This window comes from Trachypithecus francoisi, unplaced genomic scaffold (genome assembly GCF_009764315.1).
Source record: "Trachypithecus francoisi isolate TF-2019V2 unplaced genomic scaffold, Tfra_2.0 Lachesis_group1, whole genome shotgun sequence".
Lineage (NCBI taxonomy): Eukaryota > Metazoa > Chordata > Mammalia > Primates > Cercopithecidae > Trachypithecus > Trachypithecus francoisi.
In genome coordinates, this window is record NW_022681454.1 from 139,696,360 (window position 1) to 139,712,946 (window position 16,587).

Genomic DNA, 16,587 nt, shown 5'->3' on the forward strand with positions numbered 1-16,587 from the left:
AAATACAAACAACCATCAGAGAATACTATAAATGCCTCTATGCAAATCAACTAGAAAATCTAGAAGAAATGGATAATTTCCTGGACACTTACACTCTCCCAAGACTAAACCAGGAAGAAGTTGAATCCCTGAATAGACCAATAGCAGGCTCTGAAATTGAGGCAACAATTAATAGCCTACCCACCAAAAAAAGTCCAGGACCAGATGGATTCACAGCTGAATTCTACCAGAGGTACAAGGAGGAGCTGGTACCATTCCTTCTGAAACTATTTCAATCAATAGAAAAAGAGGGAATCCTCCCTAACTCTTTTTATGAGGCCAACATCATCCTGATACCAAAGCCTGGCAGAGACACAACAAAAAAGAGAATTTTAGGCCAATATCCCTGATGAACATCGATGCAAAAATTCTCAATAAAATACTGGCAAACCGGATTCAGCAGCACATCAAAAAGCTTATCCACCATGATCAAGTGGGCTTCATCCCTGGGATGCAAGGCTGGTTCAACATTCGCAAATCAATAAACGTAATCCAGCATATAAACAGAACCAAGACAAGAACCACATGATTATCTCAATAGATGCAGAAAAGGCTTTTGACAAAATTCAACAGCCCTTTATGCTAAAAACGCTCAATAAATTCGGTATTGATGGAACGTACCTCAAAATAATAAGAGCTATTTATGACAAACCCACAGCTAATATCATACTGAATGGGCAAAAACTGGAAAAATTCCCTTTGAAAACTGGCACAAGACAGGGATGCCCTCTCTCACCACTCCTATTCAACATCGTGTTGGAAGTTCTGGCTAGGACAATCAGGCAAGAGAAAGAAATCAAGGGTATCCAGTTAGGAAAAGAAGAAGTCAAATTGTCCCTGTTTGCAGATGACATGATTGTATATTTAGAAAACCCCATCGTCTCAGCCCAAAATCTCCTTAAGCTGATAAGCAACTTCAGCAAAGTCTCAGGATACAAAATTCATGTGCAAAAATCACAAGCATTCTTATACACCAGTAACAGACAAGCAGAGAGCCAAATCAGGAATGAACTTCCATTCACAATTGCTTCAAAGAGAATAAAATACCTAGGAATCCAGCTTACAAGGGATGTAAAGGACCTCTTCAAGGAGAACTACAAACCACTGCTCAGTGAAATCAAAGAGGACACAAACAAATGGAAGAACATACCATGCTCATGGATAGGAAGAATCAATATCGTGAAAATGGCCGTACTGCCCAAGGTTATTTATAGATTCAATGCCATCCCCATCAAGCTACCAATGACTTTCTTCACAGAATTGGAAAAAACTGCTTTAAAGTTCATATGGAACCAAAAAAGAGCCCGCATTGCCAAGACAATCCTAAGTCAAAAGGACAAAGCTGGAGGCGTCACGCTACCTGACTTCAAACTATACTACAAGGCTACAGTAACCAAAACAGCATGGTACTGGTACCACAACAGAGATATAGACCAATGGAACAGAACAGAGTCCTCAGAAATAATACCACACATCTACAGCCATCTGATCTTTGACAAACCTGAGAGAAACAAGAAATGGGGAAAGGATTCCCTATTTAATAAATGGTGCTGGGAAAATTGGCTAGCCATAAGTAGAAAGCTGAAACTGGATCCTTTCCTTACCCCTTATATGAAAATTAATTCAAGATGGATCAGAGACTTAAATGTTAGACCTAATACCATAAAAACCCTAGAAGAAAATCTAGGTAGTACCATTCAGGACATAGGCATGGGCAAGGACTTCATGTCTAAAACACCAAAAGCAACGGCAGCAAAAGCAAAATTGACACATGGGATCTAATTAAACTAAAGAGCTTTTGCACAGCAAAAGAAACTACCATCAGAGTGAACAGGCAACCTACAGAATGGGAGAAAATTTTTGCAACCTACTCATCTGACAAAGGGCTAATATCCAGAATCTACAAAGAACTCAAACAAATATACAAGAAAAAAACAAACAACCCCATCAAAAAGTGGGGAAAGGATATGAACAGACATTTCTCAAAAGAAGACATCCATACAGCCAACAGACACATGAAAAAATGCTCATCATCACTCGCCATCAGAGAAATGCAAATCAAAACCACAATGAGATACCATCTCACACCAGTTAGAATGGCAATCATTAAGAAGTCAGGAAACAACAGGTGTTGGAGAGGATGTGGAGAAATAGAAACACTTTTACACTGTTGGTGGGATTGTAAACTAGTTCAACCATTATGGAAAACAGTGTGGCGATTCCTCAAGGATCTAGAACTAGATGTACCATATGACCCAGCCATCCCACTACTGGGTATATACCCAAAGGATTATAATTACTCTACTACAAAGACACATGCACACGTATGTTTATTGCGGCACTATTCACAATAGCAAAGACTTGGAATCAACCCAAATGTCCATCTGTGACAGACTGGATGAAGAAAATGTGGCACATATACACCATGGAATACTATGCAGCCATAAAAAAGGATGAGTTTGCGTCCTTTGTAGGGACATGGATGCAGCTGGAATCCATCATCTTAGCAAACTATCACAAGAAGAGAAAACCAAATACCGCATGTTCTCACTCATAGGTGGGAACTGAACAATGAGATCACTTGGACTCGGGAAGGGGAACACCACACACTGGGGCCTATCATGGGGAGGGGGGAGGAGGGAGGGATTGCATTGGGGAGTTATACATGATATAAACGTCATGCACATGTACCCTAGAACTTAAAGTATAATAAAAAAAAATAAAAAATAAAAAATAAATAAATAAATAAATCCCCATGGTATCTGCACTTATAAGTAGCTATGGTACAAATAAACCTTAGCAGCATTAGCACCATCAAGCATAAACAAATCCTTCCCAAAAATAAAATATATTTTGTGCTCGAGACATATCTTCTGAGACAGCAGGAGGGAAAAACAATCCAGCATGTACAGTGGTTTTTCTACATTTAGCTGCCAATTTCTACGGATAGCTTTAGCCAGTGGATTTGACGGAGGTTAACATTTATTTCTACTTATGTGGAATGTGCCAAGTAGAAAATTCAGTGATGAGTAAAAATTTTAAGTATGCCCGATGTACATAAAATGACCGTGTAAATGAAGCATATTGGGTTCCAAAGTTCTTATGAAAAGCAACAGATGTTTCCTTCCAACTATAATGTGTTTCAGGCCATGAAAAAAAAAATTGGCTAGAATGTTCAAAATGCATGATTAAAGATTTCCAATTCCTGGGCAATTTTACAATGATTATCATCATAGGATCTTCAGACAGCATGTATATGTTCAATAGATTGATCCAGTCAGAGCTAAATAACCATTTTCCAATTTACAGAAGAGACAAATGGCAAAGCAAAGAATCCTACAGATACATAAATTGCTTTTAGCCTTTCTGAACTGGAAGTCACCTTCAACTTCATAACCACAAAGGAGGAAGCCCACCTCGCCCCTACCACCACAGTGGTAAGCCACTCCCAAAGGGCATTTCCTTTCCCACCAGTTGAAGCTCAAGTGAAGAACACCCAGTATATGTATTTTAACTGCTTTAGGCAGATCAGGGTAACAATATTTGTTTAAATTTAATTTAATTGATTTTAGATGGACCATGTCTATTCACATATCACAGTCTCTACTCCCCAACCCATTGTCTTATACCTAACCCATTTCACACACACACAAATAATTTTTATTGGATTTTTAAATTTCACAAAAGAATGTCAAGTCTACAAATCATGTTTTAGTCAAGTTTTAGGTCTTAAGCAGCCATAAAGTGTATTTGAATAAAAACACTGTCAGAAAACCTAACAGTGACAGTATGTTGCTTCCCTTTTGCTGAAGCCTTGTTTTACATGCTATTATGCATAAAGGATCATTTGGGGAATATATAATCCATTTGGTTTTTTTCTAGTTTGGAAGATTTTTTTCTAGTTTTTTTTATTTTTGTTTTTGTTTTTTTTTTCTAGTTTCGAAGACTCAAGTTTTTTTAGGGACAGGCAAATAATATACACAAGTGAAGAGGGTCAAGTATATGACAATAAGGAATGGTGGAGACCATGACATGTGAATAGACATAGTTTGTTTAAATTTAAACAAATAAAAAATTTAATGAAAGGAAAACCAAGGTCTCAATATGTAAACAGGTTAAAGATATGAATTAGCACTACAAAATGAAGTACAAATAAAAATACACATTTCAAAAATGTTCAATCTCAAACAATAGTAGAAGAATATAGTACTGTTTTTTATTTGTATAAATTTAAGGAGTACAAATACAGTCTTGTTACATGGATATATTGCATAGCACTTTAAAACCTAGACTTCTGAGTAAAATCAATCTTGGTCCAAAACCCAATTCTACCACTTACCTGCTGTGTGATCTTGGGTAAGTCACTTAACTTCTCAAAAAATAAGTTTTCTTAACATTTAAAATAGGAGTGATAATATTCTCCTCCCTTGATGTTGTTGCAAAAAGTAAATGAGATAATGTAAAGGTTTTGCATGGTAAATTGTCTATAAGAGGGGCTCAATAAATTTTAGCTTTTGTTGTTGTTGTTGTTACAATCACATTCACCTTTCCAATTAACACACTTAAAAAAAAAATCCCTCAATACTGGTGAGGATGGCAAAATGACTTATATCTTCCAGAAAGAATGAAATGAGGGAAAGCTTTCTGGAAAGCAATTTGGCAATATGTATAAGGCACTTTTAAAAGGTTCATACCCTTTCTCCAGCATATCACATCTAGGAATCACTCCTAAGAAAAACAATGAGAAAAGTAGATAAGGAATATAAAAAATGAGATCATACAGAAAATATCCATCGCAGTGTGATAGCAAAAATATTTCCAATAATCTTAAGGTCTAAGTTGAGAGGGAAGGACTAAACAATTGATAATAATTCATAGGCCTAACTATTAAATAGCAATGAAAAGTTAGACAAGTGCTTACAGCCATGGGAAAGTGGTGCTTTTTTTTTTTTGAGACTGAGTCTCGCTGTGTCGCCCAGGCTGGAGTGCAGTGGCGCGATTTCGGCTCACTGCAAGCTCCACCTCCCGGGTTCATTTCATTCTCCTGCCTCAGCCTCCCGAGTAGCTGGGACTACAGGCTCCCACCACCATGCCCGGCTAATTTTTTGTATTTTTAGTAGAGACGGGGTTTCACTGGATTAGCTAGGATGGTCTCGATCTCCTGACTCGGCCTCCCAAACCAAAGTGCTAGGATTACAGGTATGAGTCACTGCGCTCGGTCCGTGGTTTTGTGTGTGTGTGTGTGTGTGTGTGTGTTTTTTTGCTGTTGTTCTTGTTGTTGTTGTTTGTAAGTATTTATTGCTGTGAACCAGAACAGAGTTTATCACAGTGCCTGGCAAATAGTAAGTCTCAATCAATAATTCAATTTAATTGAACTATAGAATTCTAAGTGACAAAAAGCAGGCACTCATTTTTCACACACATACACACACACATAATATATCTCAACTTATCTAAAAGAATCACAGAAACCCTAGAAGCAAATATGATATAATGCTAACAATATTGTCTTTTGATGATTTTTTTTTTCTGACTCTTTAGGCTTTTCTCTACTTGCCATTTTTTTTTCAATGGAGATTTATTACATTTATAATCAGAAAAATAGTGAGTAGGAAAAAAAGAAAGAAATCCTAGAAACTGAGTAGAAGCCAACTGTATCAATTATTTCTCATTACACTAATCTGAGTGTATACTATTCTTTGCTCCTACCCAAAATATAAAGTGGGAAAAAGGATATGAATAGCATGAATAAATTGAGAGGCAGTCTTTAAAACATACCCTATGAAAAAATATTGCAGTATATTTCAAAAAAAGTCAAAAAAGTATGTATCTAATATTAAGAAAATTATACATATGCTTTGCTGCCTATATAACTTGCAAGTATAAAAATCATGCCATGGCATAAACCCTTTAGGTACAAATTACAAATTTTTTTACAATGGAATTATATTTGCTTTTAGATACTTAATGTCACAAAGATTCATACATAGTGGTTATCATCAATTTTTTTTAAACTGAAAACATTCTATTCATTTAAAACTTCAACTCTATATGAAATCCAAAAGGTGTATTTCAGGACATCCATGACATTCTCCAAGGGTAGAACCAAATAATTTCTCAGATTCCCAAATTCTCAAACACACTCACCACAGACAGCCCTAGAAAGTGACAAAATTTGTCAACCAGTGCATCAAGTTACATGGGGGTGTGGCTGCCAGGCCATTGGCTGGGCTCACTCACTGAAAGTTCAGTCTCCAAAAGGATGTGACTTAAATTCACACCACAGTAAAATTATAGCTTACTATATGTCATGTACCTTTAAAGAGGATGGTAAAATCTTTACTCATGTAAAGCTAAGTTCTTGCATTCCATTGGTCTGCTATATCTACAATGTCTGCCACTTATAAAAGTAAAACTTTGGCTAGGTCTGGTAGGCTCATGCCTGTAATCCCACCACTTTTGAAGGCTAAGGCAGGTGGATAACCTGAGGTCAGGAGTTCGAGACCAGCCTGCCCAACATGGTAAAACCCCATCTCTACTAAAAATACAAAAATTAGCCTGGCGTGGTAGCGTGCACCTGTAGTCCTAGCTACCCGGGAGGCTGAGGCAGGAGAATTGCTGGAACCCAGGAGGCAGAGGCTACACTCCAGCCTGGGCGACAGAGCAAGACTCCATCTCAAAAAAAAAAAAAAAAAAAAAATGACATAGAGCATAAACTGAAGTCTATACCTCAATCATGTAACAAATTCAAGTACTTAATTTATCTAATGCCAAGAGTTTGGACTTTTAAAGTAAAATATGTAGTGTTTTTACTATAGTAATTATTTTTTAAATTTTCCTTTTTATGGTAACTGTATTTGTAAATAACTGCTTCGCAAGTCTATTTCTTTTGATGTAACTTCTAAGGTTTGCTTCCAAAAACTCCTAAGAGGGAAAATGTGAGTGGGAATGTAAATGAAATGAGAATGGCCACGATTTGACAATTATTGAAACTGGCTGATGGGTATGTGGGAGTTCATTGTACTACTCTATTTTCCACCTTTGAAATGTTACATAATAAAAAGCTTTTAAAAAAGGAAATGCACTTCTTAATTATGCCAATTTGGGTTCATTAACTTATTTTCTTTGTTCTCCATTCTTACAATAGCCACATCCAGTGAAATGGCTGAAATGTCCACCACATTGATCTTGAGGACATTCCAACCAGACACTTAAACAATACAGAGAATGCATTCTGATGCACAGATGACAGAATAAATTAATTTACTCTGTTATGTCCCATAATTTAATTATTCAGCCAAAGGCAGGGGTGTATATATCCAGATTAACCAAGAAGAAATAGTAAAACAAGTTTCAGCTGTCATTGTAACCAATAAATTATAATACTGCATGGCTGATTCAGTTTGGTCATTGGTGACCAGGTCATCACTATAACAGAGAACATTAGGGGATCTGCTGAAGCGTCACTGAGGTAATTTGCATTTTTTCTGCATTCTTCCAAGGGCAATGCAACAGAAAAAATTAATAATTATAGTCTTTGACTCCTAGAAAAAAAGAATTTGCTCAGCAGATGCTGTGAGGGGATTAGGATTAAAAATGCAAATGGTTAATACAATGTCTATTTTAGAATAATCATACATTTTTTTCTATCATGTTCATTTAATTTTCTTTTTTCCTTTCTCTTACCCAGACACAAATAGAATTTTAGCATATTTAATTTAATTAATTCCTAACAGTTCCTCACATAAGCAGACCTCACATAAAAGCAGAGTGTGTTAAATATTACAATCAAATCTTTAAAGTATTACTCATAATTGATCTTCTGACTATACTACTAAGAATTTAGGTGCCTGTTGACTTTAATTTTATTAACTCACTATGATATAAATAAATTATGTTTAAAAGAAAAGCTTTAAAAAAATGAATGTATTGTACTTACAATGACTCAAGGTTTCTAAGCATTGCACACTGCCACCTAGTGCTGAATGTCTCTTTAACGCCAAATGCATAATGGATGTCTTCAACCAAGTGGAAATGCTGTATTTTAAACCAAATTTATTCAGAATGACAGGTCTAAAATAATTTATTCATAATTTCTTCAAAATAAGAATGCTATTGGAAGTAAATGAAATGACACATACCATAAAATCACACCTATCTCAAATTAAAATTTAAAAGATCTGAGTGGACTAGTTAATATAAAAAATTGCAAGTTTTGTTAATAAAGACATGCTGTCTTTTTAAAAACAAAGTGATTTGCAGGTTGCGTTAATGAAGACAAGAAATTTTTACTTTTTTTAAAAAAGTGATTTTTAACTACTGTGCATCAACTATGCAACTATTTTCTTATGAATGTGATGCGTGCTCATTTATAAGTGGAATATGTGGTTATCTAGCAAGTTTTGCATAAGAAGATGTTGAAAAAGACATCATAGAGTGTTATCACTAATAGTACTTTAAAGATTTCTTGAAGAGATAGCCATAATCTCCGTGCACCTACAGGTTCTAACTTCAATTAAAGATCCCACTGGTTTTTAGTCCTACTTTATTTTTATTTTCCCAGCATTGAATGGTTTTTGTGTTTTGGTTGTTGTAGTGGCTACAGCTCATCTCTGATCTTTTGGCTAAGAAATCAAAGCCCCATGAAAATGAGTGAGAACCGGTTTGAAAGAACTAAAGGAAAGATTGCTATTGATGGTCAGGGAGTATATTCTATTTGATTCACTGTATTCTAAAATGGTAGTCCCCAAGTCTGATCTACTTAATGCACTACAACTATCTATTCTAAGAACTAAGGTGAAAGGTGAAAGGCTCATATTTCTGTCAAATTTTTCATAGTAAAAAATATTAAGATGATTTCCTATAAATCATTGTCACTTAACATTGAAAAACTCACACTCTCTTTTGAGAAACATAAAAATCTCGAAGTTCTCCTTCAAAGCTATTCAAAATGTATAAATAAATGATCTATTATAAACAACTAGTAAATGAAAATTTTAAAAAATTATTTTCTTTTGATCTTGGAAGATACTTTACATCAATGCTGTTACTCCAATCATTAGAAGTCAGCATAACAATTTAAGTTGTCTGTGTATCTCACAAACTTTTCTATCCTTGTGAAACAACAAAGAACAACATTGAGTAATTTCACCATTATTTGTTGCATTGCTTTATTTTCATAACCAGAAGAGCATGTAAAGATAGATAGACATAGATAGATGATAGATAGATAGATAGATAGATAGATAGATAGATAGATAGATAGATACTCTCCTTTTAAGGGAGGAGATGTTGCCCTCATTCCCTTGAATATTATTGATTTAGATAATTCCCAAAGAAATGTATCATCAAAACTACATGATTTGAAAAACTTCTCAAAATTTCCTTTAATCAATTTAAACAAATTACTGCCAAATCTGTTTCACTTAGTTCTGCATAGGGCTATTTAAAGACTTTCAATACACAATCAGGAAACCAAGTTGGCATGGCTGCCTAATACAGAAGATAGAATTTACTCAAAATATTGCAACTTAAGAAACTCAGTTTGAAATATATTATTTAAGGACACACACTGTATCGAAACCCAATTCACATCATGTTGGAATGATATCTATCATAACAGCTAATGTTTGGTGAAATTACACAGTCCATTTAAAAAATCTAAAGTTCTGGCTCCTAGATATTCCATTGGCCTTATGGTATGCCATTGATAGTGAGATACTTCCAAGAATATATATATTATATATCTATAAATAATAATCCTAACGTAACATAATATACTGGATATATATAATCCATATATATTATATATATAATATAATCCATAAAATTTCCTAAACATTTTAAATGTTTCTTTTAATCTACAAGATAGTGAAAATACATTTTAAAAAATAAACTAACACACCTTGATTCAAGTGACAATTGTGTCCGAGACTGAAAGAGTAATTAACATTTTTGCACATATCTTAATGTCTTTTCCAGTTATATACTGATCTTTTCTAGGTATATACTGATCTATAGTTTTAGACCTCAAAGACTATATGTACCTTGCACAACAAAATTCAATCATAGCATCATCATTTGGATTTATCTAAAAATAAATGTTTAAACTAAAATTGTTTAATAATCTCATGTCTGAAGCCTAAATATTATAGTATATATGATTAGAGTATGCTCCAAAGAGTTCTCTAATCAAAGGTTTCTAACTCGACATTTTTTGAAAGTATTAACAAAATGGCCTATGGAAAGATTCCTTAAGGCTTTAGGAAGATATACAGGACATGTTGAAAAACTAAGGTAGATAATACAGAAGAGACTCATACAGCTTTCACCTGAACATTTAACTTGAGATTATTTAAAACAGGGCATTTCTATCTATTAAAATCCTCATAGTTGTGAAAGACAAGAATTTATTTTATACAGATTAGGTATGATATTTGTATACCTAATATTAGTACTACTGGGCATTACTCACTATGAAATAAGAAAATGTAATAGATATTCAATAAGCATTTTACTTACTAATTATGATTCCACAATTTCTTTAACTTTTTGTTCTCAGATGTCAAATACTTACCTAGAAACGGCCACTCATTTGGCTGCTATGAGTTTTAAGATCAGTTGGCAGGGTTTTCTTCTGTCTTTCAGAGAATTGCCATCTTGGGTTCTGCCTCAAGGTAGTGAAAGTTAACTTTGTTACCCATCTGGGGATTTATAGTACTTATACTAGAAGATACTCCAAGGTTTCAGAAAGGAATTAATTACTTTCAAGTTGCACAGTTTAGAACAAATATCTGGCTTTTCCCTAAGCTTAATGATTTTCCATTTCACACAACTAAAATATAATAGCATTATTTTATAAACAAGTTTACCTGATGACTCTATGATATTAGAGCCATTTAGTGTTTTGACAAAAGTCTTATGAGAAATGAAGTCATTCAGTTTGCAGCCCCAAACTGAAGCTCGAACACAACATTTTAAAAGTATTTTCTGCCTATACCTTTGACTGCGTGCGACTTTAAATAGAGGGACAAGACTAAATGGTCTATCTGGTTGTTCTTATACTTTATAAAGAGTCAAAGGCAAATTTGAGTTATAAATATGCACATCATAATGATCATTAGTTTATCACAAATAAATATTGATGTGCTTAATCAAAGAGAATACTCTCCTAGAATAAGGGCAGTATTTCAATCAGCAAACATGTTTCTTAATGACACTGAGCATTTAGCCTATCTTCACACACACATTTCATAACCTTTCAAGGACAATCTTCTAAATCACATTTTAAAGAAATACACTGAAAAAGCAATACATTTTGCAATAGCATTTTACATTACTACAAATTCATGAAGTTCAACCTTTAATGCCCATGTACCTTTCACAAAACTATTGATCATTTCCTATCAATGCTTTACCGGATTATATCACAAAGGAACACATAATGCATGTATGTCCATCAATGCACAAAGGAGAGGATGCATTTCTTTGTATACTATGTGAACTGACAATGCTCACTTGCCCAGTCCTTGCTTTACTCAACTTCTTACACATCATCAGCCATCTGCCCTGTTGATGATTCCTTGCACCTTTTGTGCTGCTTTATCCTTGAGTCAGATTACTACCATTTCTGGTCCAGAACTCATTAAGAAAATTCCTTTTTCAAGCAAGGTCTTTGAAATGTAGTTGTACACCTATAAAAGAACTATCTGGAGCTCATTTTGAGAGAGAGAAGATGAATTTATCCTCTGTCTTTAGGCTTTTTCTTACAGAGCCACACCTTTATAAACAAGTTCTGTCTGTCATACTGAGAGGAAGGAGATACTCAAAATGTAACATCTGGAGTCATAAAATGTAATGACCTCAAATAACATTCTAGAAAGAGAAATGAAAACTAGTTCTAGTTAGGGAGAAGATAAAAGAGTAAAAGGAGCAAACTTACATCATTAAAACAAGAGTAACAGAAAACCCTACCGGGTTTTTCCAGTAAGTTTTGTGCAGCAGCAGCAACAACCTAATCAATATGTGCTTCCTCACCCACTTGTCCCCGAAGAGAAACTGCTGGGCCCCTCTCCACCGCCTCCTCAGGAGCAGAAACTATTGCCCCCAAGGAAGGGAGAATTCAGAAGCGTGGGAAGGGGGAAAAACAGGTATATGTGGTTCTAGCATCCTCATCTTCATATCAGCTACCAGCCTGAAAGTACATTCAGGAACCAGGCTCCCAGACATTCTCCGGCCCTGGGCCCTGCCAGAGGTGCCAGAGAGCTTGAGGAGCCTGCGGCATAGTTCTCAGACCCGAAACAATGACCTCCCCGCTCCAAACCCAGGCACTCTCGCACCAAGGCCCTAACCTCTCAGCGAGACCTCTTTGGGGTAGGACAAGAGATGCTGCCTGATGGCCGAGAGAAGACATGCCAGGCTTCTCTGCCAGAATGAGTTGTTGAGGGTGGGATGAAGGTGGTCAAGGAGATGGGCTATTTATTTTTAAAACAAAAAAAACAAGGCAACCGGGACCCCCAATATCAGTCACCCTCACTCCCCACCACTGTCCCTATTCCTTGAGGACTTCAGAGGCCGGCGGCGGCAGCTTGCGATCATCAGGATTGGGAGTGAGAGCGAGTGCCCGGGCCAACCTCAGCGTCTCTCAGGGACAGCGCAGGTGGGCGCAGCCTTGGAAGGTCAGCGAGGCCAGAGCTCAGAGTTCCACGGGGACCCAGAGAGTGTGCGTGTGTGACTGAGAATGCGAACACGCGCGCTCGCCAGGCGGAGGGGCGCTCGGCGAGAGGGTAGGCGCGGTGACAGGGGTACCCCAGCAGTCAAGGAGAGACAGCACAACCCACCCTTTAAGCTAAAGAGCTGGAGGGGTGATGGAGGCTGCAAGACTGAGAAACTTGATGCAAAACAGACAGGCTTCCCCCACGAAGACGTGCCGCCACGCTCTCAGACACGCTCCCTCGCCTCCCGGATTACCCACCATGAGCCACTCCACCCTGCAAAATTCCCCACCGAGCCCTAGGATCCCAGGCGGGTAATTACCTCTCCCGGAGGCGGAGTAGGGGGCGGCAGCAGCAGCAGACACTTTTAGCCTGACTTTCCTGCGTTCGCTTGTGAGCGTGTGAGCGTGTGCGCGCCCAGGAGGAGCTGTAACCTGCTATTTATAGACTGAAGCCTCAGCACCCGGGGCTGAGAACCCGGAGGAAACTAGCAGGCTGCGGTGGCGGCGCAGGGCGCGGGCCGCGGCTTCGCGAGGCTCCAGCAGCTCCCCCAGCCTCTGGTTTCGGCCGCGCTCCCTGCTCGCTCCACGCCTGCCAGCCCCGCGCGCGCCCCAGAGAAGTTGTCACCAGCGCGGCTGGCTCTCCGGCTGCTCACACGCCCCCTGGCACAATTGCTACTTTCTTCCCCCCCCCAACCCCCACCTTCCCCGCTCCTCTTCCTCCTCCTCTGCTCTCTCCAAGCGGTCTCCTCCCAATGTCACCAGCGATCGAGTAGAGGCGGCCGCGGCAGCGACAGTCGCGCAACTGGCGCAGCTCGCTTCCCGCTACTGATAGAGCGGAGACGGTGGCCCTGCTGCCCACCCCGAAATCACCACGCTGGCTCCGTGTGCTGACACCCCGCACCCCGACCCCTTTCTGCGGTCCCTCTGCCGGCTGGGTCCGACACCCAGACTGGGCTGTGGGATCACCGCTACCGCGAAGAGGGGGTCCCGAGGCCGCCACGCTGCCGCGGGGGCAGGAGAAACCACAGAGAAAGAACCCGCGGAGGAAGAAAGCGCCCCAGACCCCGGCCTATGGCAGCGCAGTCCCCAGACCGAGGGTTTTTTTGAAGGGGCTTGGAATCCCTGCTGTCAATGCCTGCGTCTAGGCATCCATTCACGCCCGCAGGACCCCCGTCTGCAGCCGCGCTGGGACCCCTGTCTCTTGCCTCTCCTCCCCCTTGCCCCGGGAGGAGGTAGGGCTGGAGAGACCAGCTCAGAACAGCCCTCGGCCACCCACCGCCAGTCCCCACGTCGCGGCGGGTGACTGAGGCCGTGATGCTCCCAACTAGCCTGTGACATGCCTTTGATATCCCTGGTGCATGGGGACAAATCCGCCCTGAGTGTGTTGGGGTATCAGGAAAACAGGGTATGTAAGCAAGCAGGCAGTCTGGACGGAGACTAAAACTCCCCCACTTCCTAGCCAACAAGCCCACAGGTGAAAGCACGCACCCTGTTTATTCCGGGCTGTGTAGGGTGTGGGGCAAATGACTCCCCATCTGCGCCTTACAGGTGCCACCTGGCGGCTCTCTCGGAAAGGTTTTGATGGAGCCGTTCAAAGGTAAAGGTGCCCAGAGTCAGCCCATAAAGACACCCCAGCCCTTCTCCCTGAGGGCGTTTTAAATTCACAGTTTAAATAAAGCAGTGTAGGAATGCTTGTACACAAGTGTTACATTTGCCATGCAAAAAGACTGGAATCTCAAAGTCAGGACAGTGAAATCAATTTGGGTTAAGTCGGGGCTTAACGGTTTCACAAACTAGGAAGCTGTATGTACCCCCAGCTGTCACCCCTGCTGTCACTGCCTGCATCTAGGCATCCTTTCACTCCTCAAACATTTGATCATCACATTATAAGCCTTGCCAGTGAGGACAGGGACTTTGGGGGTTTTTTTGTTTTGTTTTTGTTATTTTGGAGGGGGGAGTTGTTTGTTTCATTTATTTTTCTCACCACTCTGCTCCCAGAGCTTGGGACAATAACTAATATTCCGTAGTTTCAATAAATGTTTATAGAATCAATTAATAAACACTATAGGCCAGAAATTGCTTGGCGCCTCTGAACCCTTCCTTTTGCTTCTCTTCAAGCTTTTTCTCCTATGCTCAGCCTCTATCCCAAGTGAGCTGAATGCAGAGAGATAGGAGAGTGAGGAACAAATAAATAAACCCTGTCAAGATGTGGATCAGCTTTGAGAAGCCATCACACAGTTAGATTTCTCCTCCATGGGGCAGCACTGAACACACCCATCTCCAAGCAATGGGTAAGTTCTGTTCATAGAGATCTGCTGGAAAGATGATAGAACTTTCTCACTGGGCGGTTTCTGATTTTTCTCACAAGAGAGAGATTGAAATAATATCAGGACATTAGGATGTCAGAGCTTTGCTACTAAATTGGAAATATAGTTAACATATCTGTCCTCTAACTTTAAGTGGAAGAGTGTGTGTGTGTGTCTGTGCACATGTGTGTGTTTATGAAGACTACAGCAGCAATGCCAGAAATATCAAACCATACCTCCTAAAAGACTGAGTGGTAAATAAATGCAGTTACTGATTCTATGGAAATGAGTTTCAAGTGAGATGCTTAGATGACCCTATTATAATTAACGTCCAGACATGGACCATGCTGCTAAAGTCCTTTTACAGGACGGCTGAGAAATACGTGACTTACTTATGCATATCATGTAAGAAGTTTGAATTCTGGGAAAAGAGAGAATATGAATCAGGATGCCATCAGATGCATGTAACACAAGGCATTTTTTTAAAATCCAGCAATCATCCTGATATTTACCTTTTTTAGTTATTTGATGGCTTTTTGCTTGAATAAGCCTGGAGGATTCGGATGCTTCCATGGTTTAATAAACTCATTCAGCATTCACTTTTACAAACCTTGAACTTTTGCCCACTTGTACCCCCAAAACATAACTCCATTTGCCAGTGAAGGACAAAACATTTTTCATCTCCTTTTGAAATATCTTTGTAGGGCCAGAAGTCAAAGGTGATTCCCTGCAGGTACTTTGCTGTCTAAAACAATAAAATCAAGCCAGGATCTACAGGGCTCTTGTCACACTCTCCTTTGCAGTGAAGCAGCCTACACTCCCTCCATAGATTCATTGTTCCTCTAGATTTTTATCTCAGGTGAGATTAATATGACATCATATCCACACTTTTATGATCCTTCACTATTCAAAATCTCTTCTAGAATATAGCACCATGCATCATATAGGTTTTTTAATGCTTATTGAGTTATGTTAACGATAACTCATAAAGTAAGTCTTTGTTTTCATCTCAATTTTTAAAAACTTAAACATTACAGAAACTCTGTTGTGTATACATTAGCATCATCTCTTGTGTGTATGATTGTGTGTGTATGTCTGTGTGTATTTAAATTAAGGGGGATGTTGTTAGAAATAAGAACTAACTTAAGTAAAAAGGGTAAATTATTGTAAAGATACTTGGCTGCCCCATGGAACCCCCAAACAAGAATGCAACTGGGCACTAGGAATGACTGGAAACAGAGACAGGCCATTAGAAATTTCTCTGTCTCTTTTCCCCCACTACACTAACTGTTCCATTCTGTATCTCTCTCCTCTTTTTCTCTCTCCTCACACACATTGTCTCTCTCTGCTTATCTGGTGTGCACTAAAGTGCATGGTTGCTAACGACTCTTAAACTTTATAACTTGTGAACCAGTTCCAAATTCTCCAAGTACTGTGATTCTTCCAGCTACCAAACCCCAGCCAACAACCTTGGCCAAGGATAGTAATCAAGTGACATTTTCATAGTACCTACGTAGTAAGTAGGTA

The 16,587-nt window shown here is 38.9% G+C and overlaps 1 protein-coding gene across 2 annotated transcripts in view; it reads right to left on the bottom strand.

Moving 5' to 3' along the window:
* Nucleotides 1-13,413, bottom strand: part of INPP4B (inositol polyphosphate-4-phosphatase type II B) — an 865,488-nt gene extending 852,075 nt beyond the window's left edge. For both annotated transcript variants that reach the window (XM_033215348.1, XM_033215349.1), the window contains exon 1: nucleotides 13,075-13,413. The gene's annotated coding sequence lies outside the window, so the exon portion shown is untranslated. The remainder of the gene's footprint in view (nucleotides 1-13,074) is intronic.
* Between the last annotated feature and the right edge of the window lie 3,174 nt (nucleotides 13,414-16,587).